The following is a 993-nucleotide window of genomic DNA, read 5'->3' on the forward strand; positions in this document are numbered from 1 at the left end:
GTGGAGACATTCTCCTCAGAACTGGGAAATAAGCGTTGCTCTCCAGTGGGTTTTGGTCATGGAAGTGTCACGTCAGAGCTTCAGCTAAGTTTCCCTTGCAAATTCCTTAGCGAAATACAAATCAGTATATTGAAGCTCATTCCAGAAGTCAAGAGCAGACATATAAATATCGAAACAAAATAATACTAAATCGACAGAGAATAAGAAAAGCCTTGGGGAGACAACAAAATTATCTAGAAGTTTCTAAAATACAGAGCAAGAAGAAACGCAAAGGAATTACAAAGCAAGATCACTCCAGAACAAAATCCAAGAAATTAAAAATCGTGCAGCTAAAGTCTAAAGAATGATTCAATATAACTTCTCCTGAGATTGGAAACTTCTTGGGAAACCTGTAGCAAGGAATCTTGAAATAAAAGATGATCCCTTTTGCCGGGAAGCAAATAAGTTTTTGTAATTGCTGAGTTTAAATCCCTATCTGAGAATAAAACAAGAATAAAAAAGCTAGCTTACGTAACAGAACAACTATGATCCCTGACAAACATTGTATCTTTAACAAAACATTCAAAGATGTCATGCAGCAATTCTACCACTCCCAATTAATTCAACTTTTGTAAAAGAAACAAGAAACATGTAATTAGTTTAAATATTATTAAAACAAAATTTATAAAGAGCAATGTTTTATTGAATAGATTCATAGTTCCACAGAGATCCTATACATGTCAAGAGTGGCAAATCGATTGTGGAATAAATAGTCACCATAAGGGTGGGTAGTTCCAGAGACTTACCTGCTGCGTTCTGATATAAATAGCATTTGATCTTGTTAACCAGAAAGCACGTTTAAAATGCCATGTACTTATAGATTTCCAGGAAAATTGCAAGGCATCACTGAGGGAAATTTGTTTTCTTTCACTGTGCATATGATTGGATCAACAAAACGACCAAAATCCAAATGTGATACTCAACAACCAAAATAAAAGTCATTATAACGGGTAT

Source organism: Penaeus monodon, chromosome 31, assembly GCF_015228065.2.
Source record: "Penaeus monodon isolate SGIC_2016 chromosome 31, NSTDA_Pmon_1, whole genome shotgun sequence".
Lineage (NCBI taxonomy): Eukaryota > Metazoa > Arthropoda > Malacostraca > Decapoda > Penaeidae > Penaeus > Penaeus monodon.